The sequence below is a fragment of the Sciurus carolinensis genome, chromosome 12, assembly GCF_902686445.1.
Source record: "Sciurus carolinensis chromosome 12, mSciCar1.2, whole genome shotgun sequence".
Classification (NCBI taxonomy): domain Eukaryota; kingdom Metazoa; phylum Chordata; class Mammalia; order Rodentia; family Sciuridae; genus Sciurus; species Sciurus carolinensis.
In genome coordinates, this window is record NC_062224.1 from 79,770,138 (window position 1) to 79,780,722 (window position 10,585).

The window sequence follows — 10,585 nt, forward strand, 5'->3', positions numbered from 1 at the left end:
GCTTAGGGCCTCGCTAAGTTGCTAAAGCTGGCTTTGAACTCGTGACCGTCCTGCCTCAGCCTCCCAAGCCACTGGGTTATACAAGCATGGCCACCACACCCAGTGAAAATGGTATTTTGTCACCATGTGATGGATGAGAATATAGCACCATATTTTCTTCTCTCTCTCTCTCTCTTTCTCTCTCTCTCTCTCTCCTCTCTCTCATTCCCCAATTGCCTTCTGTATTTTACCTTGGATTAAGGAATCACAACCTGGAAAGTAATGCAGGTCCTCTTGAAGTAAACTGTGAAGCCTCCTTCCCTTCACTTCTCCATCAAGTGCAAAGATGCTCCCTTTAGTCTGCACGTATCCTCCAGTCGTGGGTCCACTGCACCTCAGCATCAGTGAATGAGCTGGGGAGCCAAAAGTGTTTAGATTTTTGCAGCTGACAGATACTGGGTAAACTACACCAGGTATAGCAGCGGCCACCTAGGTGTCTTTGTTAAGATGATACTAGACAAACAGTCCCACTCCCAGCTCTGTCTGGCCCCAGTTGGTTTGTGTTTAAAAGAGGATCCTGAAAAGTCCACATAAAGAAGATGAAGGAGGTACTGGGGCAGGGGACAATGGACTGGTTAATGTGCAGGAATAAACTTTACAGCTCAGGGGCAGGGCCACCATAAACCTCTTCCACACCGTGCAGCAAAGGTTGGCTGGTCGCTTTTCTCCGGATCCTCCAGGGAACTCTGGTTTGCAGACCTCCCTGTTTTCTGGCTGTCTCCTTCCTGCTGCGGGAGGGCCACCATTCCTGATCTCTGCAGAGGCTGTAAACTTTGGCGCAGGGAGACAGGATCTGTAGTTCTCAGGGGGCACTTCAATGGATGCTAGTAGCTCAGCTCCAGGGGTTTGGAACTTGAGCTCACTGAGGATGCCACCTACAGATAAGACCAAATGACACATTTGAACATATTTCAAACAACTTTTAAAGGTCATCTCATCTATGCTCCTGTCTCTTCTTTGAATCCATTCAAAATCATCTCAGGCCGAAAATGTCTCCTGTTTTCAAGAATTGCCAAGTGTAACATTATGTGTGTGGATTTATTTTAAGAAGTCAAATGACCAAAAACTGAAGTTTCTTCCAATCTAACTTTAATCACTGTGCTTCAGGAACACAGGCTGTTTCTTCTTGTTCTACCTTTTGGAGTGGTGAAGGGTATTTCACTGACATCTTGAATCATTTAGAGGGACTTAGGATTCAATTTAATACAATAAATATTTACTGAGCTTCTGTGTCCCTTATAGGAGGATGGGATCGAGATGGTCACAGAGTGGATCAGCCAGGAAGCACGAACTCTTAGGAACTGCAAACTCCCACGTATCTATACAGAATGTGGTAAATGTCATGAGAAGAGGGGTTTGGAGTCATCAGTTTGACCTAGAGCCAGATAATTCCCTGGTGGAAGCAAGGATGCTCAGGAGAGCACCTGAATCCCATCAGGGCCAAAAACAAGGGGCACAAAATTCTGAGTGAGTTGTGGCACATTTGTCTGCCAAGAAGAAGAAGCCAGCGGAAGAAGCCTTAGATGTGGCTGTCAATCTAGATTCTGGCCTCAGTGCTGGCACTAAGTCAGCTTTCTTTCAGGATCACATACTTCACATGTAAAGATCATTACTTTCTTCCTCCATTCATTTGTGGAACTGATGGTTATTAAACACATGCCTACTAGGGTTCAGGCCCTGAGCTATGTGCAAGAAATTCAACAGTGAACAAAATAGATTTGAGAAGCCCCATTGCTATAGTATCATGTGTACAACCCCCCAGAATGCATATGTAGAAATCTAACTCCTGACTTGATGATGTTAGAAGGATGTGTCACTGGAATATGATTAGGTCATGGGAAATTAGTGTCTTTATGAAAGAGACCCCAGTGAGTGAGCTCACCCACCACTAATTAAGAAGTAGGCCCTCACCAGACACCAGATCTTCTGGCTATTTGTAGGGGATTTGCCAACTTCCAGAGTTGTGAGAAATAAATTCTGTTTGTTTATATGCCACCCAGTTTATGATATTTTGTTAAAGCAGCTTGAATGGGCCATATACTTTGTCAACTCTGTATGTGAATTTTCTCATTTAATCTTCAAAATACTCAGGAAGTATTACTTATGTAAAAATCCAAACTGTAAACTTCAAATATGTGGATTTTATTTTATGTCAATTATGCCCTTTATGGAGGGAACTGAGGCTTAAAAATAATTAATCAACAAATATGCATTGAGCATAATCCAGGGTGCAGAATACAGAGCATTGAAAAGAACTCTTGAAGACCTCACTCTGTAGTGAAGGTAATAAACATGATGATCCGAGGTCATTCTAACATATTGTTCCACCTCTGCCCCATCACTTCACTGTTGCCTTATGTTGTTTTATCTTTTCTCTTAGTATGATAAATATATATGTATATATATATATTTTTTCACATTTTGTCAAAATATCTATTGCCTGTTCCAATCATGTAGATGGAAACCCCAGAAGGGCAGGGACATTGTCAAGCTAGAATTATGCTTAGCACAGGACAGGGACTTAAATTTCTTGTATCTGCCCATCTGCTTACCTACTTACCTCTCACCTACTCATATGTTTACTTATTTTGATCACCTAGAAAGCTGATGCATTCTTAAATTAATTATTTATTGTTTTTTAAGATAACAGAGAACTGGCACAGTGTGCACATCTGTAATCCCAGCTACTCAGAGGACTAAGGCAGGAGGATCCCAAGTTTGAGATCAGCCCTGGCAAACTTAATGAGACCTTGTCACACACACAAAAAGGCTGGAGATGTAGTCCAGTGGTAGAGTACTTGGCTAGCATGTGTGAGGTGGTCCTGGGTTTGAGTCTCAGTACCGCAAAAAAAAAAAGAGGAGAATTTATAAAAGAAGGTGCTAAATTAACATCACTAGTTATTACAAAACAGCAAAATTCAAAGCACCATGAGGAAGCACTACACACCCATTTGAATGGCTGAAATTTTAAAAACCAAACATACCAAGTGCTGAAACATCTGGTCCTGCCAATTACTGCTGGTGAAAGTGTAAAATGATACCACCACTTGGAAATGTTTTGGTAGTCTCTTAAAATGTTTATCATATATTTATCGTGAGATCAAGACTTTTCAATCCTAGGTGTTTACCCAAGCAAAGCGAAATTTTATGTCCACATGTGATGTCTAAATGTGCTCCCCCAAATTCATGTATTAGAAACTTCATCCCCAGTGCAACCATTGGAGAGGTGAGGCCCTCAGGATGTGTGTAGGTGGTGGGTACTCTTCCCTTGTGTGTAGATTAATGACATCAGGGAAGAGCTGGGCCAAGGAGTTTGGTCCTTGTTGGTCCTTTGTGGAAACAGCATCCCCTCCCTCCAGAGATGCAGCATTCAGGACACCACTTGGAAGCTGAGAGCAGCCACTGCTAGATGCCACTGCCTTGACCTTGGGCTTCTCAGTCTCCAGAACCATGAGAAATCAATGCCTGCTTATTATAAATCACCTACTCCCAGGTATTGTGTTGTAGTAGCACAGATGGACCAAGACATCACATAAAGACTTACACATGAATGCTCATAGAAGTTTTATTTTTAATAGCCAAAAACTAGGGAAAAAAAACAAAACCCCAAATGTCTATCCATAGTTATGAATAAACAAACTCTAGAGTACTCATACAATGAAATACTAGTCAGCAATGCAAAGGAAAGGATGGTTGAATAAATGAAGCCAGAACAACAACAAAAGTGCAGGCTGTCCAATTCTGCTTATATATGATTCTAGAAAATGCAAATCAATCTATAGTGACAGAAGGAGACTAGTGGTTGCTGGGAACTATGGTGGGGTTGTAGGGAGGTGATATAAAGGAACATGAAGAAATTTTTAGTATAGCAGATATTTTCATTATCTTCATTATGATGATGATTTCTCAGGTACATGCTGATGAAAAAAATTCAAACTATAAACTTCAAATATGTCAATCATGCCCCAATTAAAAATGAGAAAAAATTAGAAGTGACATATTTGAAAATTTGAAAATTTCATGGTTGCTCTATGAATTAGCAAGTCAGACCAGACATTTATGTGTCTTAAAGATCGAACTATAAGAATAAGGCATCTGCTTCCACATGAAAGAAGTATTAAGAAGAATATTAGTTAATTTGTACTGAGAACTTATCATGTGTCTGAAGCAGGCTGCACATAGGTGTTATATCAGTTAAACCCTGCAACAATTTTGAGGTAGTTACTATTATTAACCCCATTTTCAGTTAATGAAATTAAAGTTCAAGAAATTTAATAAAGTTCCAAACACCTCAGGACTATTAATTAATATAACCAAAATTTGAAAACAGATCTATTTGATCTTTAATTTTAAACTCATCATATGCTATTGATAAAAGCTTACCTACTTTTTGGAGATATTGGGAGTGAGTTGTTTGAATGAGACTGAGTCCAGTGATAATTCTAAGTACTAATAAATAGTTTGAATGCTACTTTTTCAACTCTAAAAGACAATAACAAGGGTTGAAATTCTGTATTTATAAATCCTTAAAACCATCCTCTCACCTATGTCAAACTTGACCTCATCCTTCTATCTCCACCTCTGCCACCATAATCAACACCACCACCACCTCACCTCCTGGCTCAGCCTCCTGGCTGGTCTCCCTCACTCGAAGGGGCCCACACAGCAGCCAGGGCAATCATCCAATATCTGAAATAATATTTTGCTGCTTTCTCTCTTAAAACCTTCCAGGGATTCCCAGAGCACATAAAATAGAAGCTCTTAATCATAATCCAACCCTCACACACTCCTCTGACCTTGCCTTATGCAATGCTTTCCCAGGCCCTCCACAATTTCACCAACATCCTTTCTGTTTCCTAAAGACATAAATGAATTCCACTATGGTTTGAATATGTCCCCTCCAAAATTAAGGTGTCACCATTGTGATAGTAGTAAGAGGTGGACTTTTAAGAGGTGGTTCAGCAATGGGAGGCTCTTCCCATGTGCTTGGGATTAAGTGCTCTTTACAAGAACTCAAGGGCAGGAGTTTGGCCCCTTTGCCCTTCTGCCTTCCACCATGTGAGGGCGCATGCAAGGAGCCATCTTGGAAACACAGGCCAGACCCTAAATCAGTAGTAAACCAGCGGTGGCTTGATAGTGGACTTCCCAGACTCTGGAACTGTGAGAAATGAATTTCGATTCTTTATAAATTTCCCAGTCTACATACGCTGCTGTGTTATAGCAACACAAAATAAACTAAGACAACTAGGAGTCTTTGTATGTGACTTCCCCTCTTCTTGAAATGTTCTTTCTGTAGGTTCCTGTATGGTTCACTCTTTTCTCATTCTTGTCACAATTCAAATAGCAGGCTTTCCATTAATACCCCTGGGAGAGCAATTCCACACTTAACCTCACAGCTTTATTTTTTTTTCTATTTTATTACTATTTTTAAAAAATTCTTTACATTTGCTATTATCTGAAATAGTTTCATATGTTTATTTGATTATTGTCTTACCCAAATATATTTCCTATTCATGATAACAGGAAATGTGTTAGTCTGTTTTTATCATTGTATCCTTAGTGCCTAGAACAATGTAGGGCACACGATAGGCTCTTAATAAATATTCAGTGAATGAATTAACTACGTGACAGAATGGTCCATGATAAGACACAATACTTAATTTCACTCGTAGGTGTTGTAGCCCAACATCTGATGCGAGCAACCACCAATATGTCAACTTGGATGGTTGTTACCACCAATATGTCACATTCTATGTTCATAATTTGCTTCTTAATTTTTTTAAGTTTAAAATTCTATGTAGTAAATGATACCGAATATGCATTTTCTGGTGGATCTGATGGGACAGCCAAACTATAACATTTCCTGTGCTTCAATTGACCTGAATCCACTCCCTAATCCCACTCTTTTATGTAATTTTAGGGTTGCATGAACTTGCTCTGGTTTAAGGGATGGGCTCAACATTGCTTAGCAATACCTGTCCTTATCACCTGCATTCTCTTGGAACTTTTCTTCTATGGTGATTTGTTTGTGAAATAGCCTCCACCCAAACTCTAAACTAGTTGAATATTCACAACTGCTTCTGAGTATCACAAATCATTTTCTTCTTCAGTGCTATTCTGAGGATAGATCTTCAGAGTGCCTCTCTTTGGATTACTGAAGCTGACAACTCTCCCTTCTGGCTGCCAAGAATTAGTAGCATCAATAAATACTTAGAAAAGTCTGCTGTAAATAACCCAAGTTTCCACCCATTGTAATCAATAAATAAATTATGGTGGTGCTGGGCAGCAGCCCATCTTATTAGGGGGTCTGTCTATGGAGTTTTTAGAACCCGTGTTTAGATGTTCTCCATGGTGGTGGGCAAGATGCACTGGGAAGGGACCTAGATCAGAAAGTTGCTGGGACCAGAGATAAATGGACTGTCTGAATCATGTAGCATTTCTTTAAAAATTCTTCTTTGTGAGGGTTGTTTCCTAGCTGCAGAGAACCAGACAGGAAACAAAAGAATTTTTCTTTTTTTTTTTTTCTTTATTTTAACAAACTATTCCATGTCTGTCTCTTTGTAGATGGGTACCATTGACAACACAGGGAGAAGAGAGAAGAACCCAAACAATGAAGCAAACCCCCTGCCCACGTGCTGCCAGACACTGGGGAAAAGAACAAAACCAAAGGAAAGCCATTGAACAAACACAATGGCCTTGTCTTCTACCTTTCTTGTGGCACAAAACAGAAGTGGACAGAGCTCTCCTCCCCACCCCCGCCTCATTCTGTCTGCTGAGCCCCTCCCCCCATACATTCCTGCTCCCTGGCTTCCTGCTTTCCTTTCTCCCCTCCTCCCAAGGCACAGCGCTCACTAGTAGCTTGACAGTGCAGATTGTAGTTTTAAACCACCAACTAGTATTGCAGCTTATAGAGCAGCTTTGAATTTATGAAACAGGTTTAGGAGAAAATACATTGCCCTTGTTTGTAGATAGTGAAACACAAGAGTGATCCTTCCAGGGAGAGGGGTGGGGGGAGATAGGTAGGGGTCCTTAGGAAGGTGATAGCATCTTGCAAGCTCTTTAAGCTACTTCATGGTGACCTTTGGCAGAGTCCACAGGCAGCGATTTGAAGAGGTTTTATGAAGACCAGAGCTCAGGGGCCTTAGCCATGACTGTGCAGATTGAAGAAGGAGAGAGAGCAGAGCCACATGTGTGGTTACACACACACGTGTATGAATGAGTGTGTATAAGAAAACAACTAGCATGAGACCTTGAACTCATTGTAGATTTAAAAAGTACTTACTGAATGAATGACTGACTAAAAGAATGTTTATGATATTTTATGGCCTATAGTTACCAAGCATAATAGACTTTGTAGGAGCACCAGTCTCTAAAGAGATCTAATATCCCATCTAATAAATTTAGTTAAAATATTTATCAGTCCTAAAGCCTACGTTTCTCTGCCAAGGACATTATTTCCATACCAGGAAAATTTCCTGTACTAAGTAGGACACAAACATGGGCTTAAAGTCTGAATTCAGCATTTAATGACTGACTAGAAAATCTTGTAAAAAGAAGAGAAACTCCCTGGTCCTCTGTTTCCTCACCCCAAATGGAGATAGCCTGTGTGTCATGGCGGGGTGGGGTTCACACCTCTGAGGGGCAGCCTGAGTGAAAGAGCTTTGCAGTGGCAGATCCTTGTGCAGATACTAGTTGTAACTTTGACCCCCTTTGCTCTTTTCATTAGTCTTTGGATAAAAGGGGCAGCTGCCTCTGGTGAATTCTGTGTTCAGGCAGGCAATCTTCAGGTGACAGAGATTAGTCCTGGGTTTCTGGCTCAGCACCCTGGAGGGACAGGAAGGGGTTGTCCTCAAGACTGAAGGCTCAGGCAAGGCGCCTTCTAGAATACACTGTGGAGCTAGGTCAGTAGGCATGGTTTAGGCTTAAGGCAACTGTTGGTTTTTAGTTGTGGGTTTACATCGGTACTTAAAATAAGCATAATGTGGATTACTTGATGTTCATCTATGTGTGCGTTCCATTTAAAATTTAAACAAAATAGTCATAAAACCGCACTGGCTCACAAACCCGGAGCATTATGAAAGCAGACGGCAGGCCTAATGAGAGTTGGAGTGAATCGAATGGGCGGCATTCCTTCGAGATCCATCTCCGTGGAACTCAGGAGGATGAGGATTGAAGAAACAGAGAGGGGAGGGGTACGTCTCCAGCGGGAAGGACAGGACGTTGAGTGGGAGCAGCACAATCCACAAGCACCCTGTGGGACTCTGTTATAAAGCGCAAAAACAGGAGCTAGGAGGAGAGACGTAGAGGAGGAAGGGCTAGTTTTTGAAATATGGCAGAAAAAAATTCTTGCAGCTTAAGGTCCTGAAACATTTTGTCAATTCATGTGCTTTCCAGGTGGTTGCCAGATATCCACATGCAGTTAACATTGAGCTTGATGCATGCCAATCAAACAAAACTTTACTCTTTATAAAATATTCATACTGCCCTTGATCTCAACCTGGGTCCAGGATCAGCAGCTCCCTTCCCTGTGGTCCAGAATATTAGAGTTGGTGGACTTGCCACGTGTCATCTGCAGGACTCAGGCTCCCTGATGACACCTGTATGGCTGTTGGGGCTTTAATGCTGCCTATGTTCATTCTTCTTTCACAAGCCTAGAAACCCACAGTCAGGAATCATAGATACATAAAATGAAGTGTCTGGAAGGGATTTTAGGGATCATTCAGTTCAATGCTTTTACAGGTTCAAAAAAATAAAAAATCTAGGAAGGAGACTAGAAAGGAGAGGCACACTTAGGTTAGAGCCACATAGAGCAGTTAACTGGACATGTAGTCCTGTGACCTTTTATACAATGGGAAGGGCTGTTTTCTTGATTCTTTTTAGGAAAGTGCAAAGTCTTTATTTGCACCTGACACATTTCACTCAGACATCATTCCCTGGAGTCTTCCATCAGGCATGTATGTCTATATGTCCAATAGGTCAGCAGAGAAAAAAATTTGCCTTGAACAGCCATGTGCACGCCAATCACACTCAGCAGAATTTGCAACTGTTCCAAGAGGCTAGCACAAAGTTTTTACCTGAGAGGTTGAAGCCTCCCCACCCCACCCACTGCCACAGTCCCAACTGGTTTCACTATTCACAAGCTGAGTCTCCACCTTTTTTATTTATTTTATTTTATTTTTTTACTCTTGCCATGTTATAGTTTATAGTGACTTTTTCTTTTCCATTTGCATAATCATACATTTACTTAGGGTAATGATGTTTGATTCATTGTTATTTTTTTTCTTCCTCCCACCCCTCCCACGCCTCTTTTCCCTCTATACAGTCCCTCCTTCCTCCATTCTTGCCCCCCTCCCACCCCCCATTATGTGTCATCATCCGCTTATCAGCGAGATCATTTACCTTTTGGATTTTTGAGATTGGCTTATCTCACTTAGCATGATATTCTCCAATTTCATCCATTTGCCTGCAAATGCCATAATTTTATTATTCTTTATAGCTGAGTAATTTTTCATTGTATATATATATATATATATATATATATATATATATACACACCACAGTTTCTTTATCCATTCATCAATTGAAGGACATCTAGGTTGGTTCCACAGTCTGGCTATTGTGAATTGAGCAGCTATGAACATTGATGTGGCTGTATCTCTGTAGTATGCTGATTTTAAGTCCTTTGGGTATAGGCCAAGGAGTGGGATAGCTGGGTCAAATGATGGGTCCATTCCAAGTTTTCTAAGGAATCTCCACACTGCTTTCCAGAGTGGCTGCACTAATTTGCAGTCCCACCAGCAATGTATGAGTGTACCTTTTTCCCACATCCTCTCCAACACCTATTGTTGCTTGTATTCTTGATAATCGCCATTCTAATTGGGGTGAGATGGAATCTTAGTGTAGTTTTGATTAGCATTTCTCTTATTACTAAAGATGGTGAACATTTTTTCATATGTTTGTTGATTGCTTGTAGATCTTCTTCTGTGAAGCATCTGTTCATTCCTTATCCCATTTGTTGATTGGGTTATTTGTATTCTTGGTGTAGAGTTTTTTGAGTTCTTTATATGTTCTGGAAATTAGTGCTCTATCTGAAGTATGAGTGACAAAGATTTTCTCCCACTCTGTAGGCTCTCTCTTCGCATTGCTGATAGTTTCCTTTGCTGTGAGTCTCCACTTTTTATGAGTTATATAGAAGCAAATTGACCAAGCCACAAGCTCATCAATTGGAAAACTTCTCCACCTCGAAATGTAGAAGCCTCACTTTCAGGAATGAAGAAAAGAGAAAGGAAGGAGAGAGAAGAAAAAATGAAGAAGGAAATGGCAGAAGTAAACAGAAGGATGTAAGTGAACTCTTCCATCCATACGGATTTTAAAAAGGATTCAATCTAGCCCACTAGACAAAAGTTCCTCAGTACTAAGACCTCTGGTGCCTCCCTTGTATTTCTAGACCTGGAATAAGAAGTTTCACTTTCTCATTTCTCCACCCAGAATAAAATTTGAACTTCTCACTTCCTCATTTTTTTATTTCCAACTCAGATCTCAGAAG